The following is a 599-nucleotide window of genomic DNA, read 5'->3' on the forward strand; positions in this document are numbered from 1 at the left end:
TTTCAAATAATCGTATAGTATCGATATAAAAGTTGAGAATGATGATATTAAACGTAAAATAAATAAGCAGAATTTGATGAAGAGTATGAACACACCCGACGGGGATTTTCGTAGGTGGTGGCCATTAAAAGTTACGAGCGTACATGCAGGCGAGCCATCTGCGACCAGACGAAGGGACTAGCAAGAGTAAAAAAAAAGCGAGAGTAACACTATCTGGCAACTGAGGAGCCTATTTTCTCGCTTGATGCTCTTTAAGCCCTTGTTGGCTCCACCTTCGTGATTGACCTGACTTAACCACCAGCTGTGCCCACCTGACCTATTTTTACTGGTAAGTGTGCGTCTGCAATACACGGAGACGAACTTACACCGTCCTGTCAGGTACCATCTTTGCACCAGCTGTCTAGCACCACTTAGGCTACCAGCTCAGCGAAAGTCTGCAAAGTGCAAGAGCAGCGAAAGAAGTTTCAGGGTTCCAGATGGGTACAAAAAGAGGGATATTAAAAAAAAAAATTTTACCTCTTGCCGAAGTAGGCAGTGAATATCAGGTAATTCTATGCCTTATATCAAGTACCCAGAAAGTTAGGTTAGGTCAGAAAAAC

Source organism: Penaeus monodon, chromosome 19, assembly GCF_015228065.2.
Source record: "Penaeus monodon isolate SGIC_2016 chromosome 19, NSTDA_Pmon_1, whole genome shotgun sequence".
Lineage (NCBI taxonomy): Eukaryota > Metazoa > Arthropoda > Malacostraca > Decapoda > Penaeidae > Penaeus > Penaeus monodon.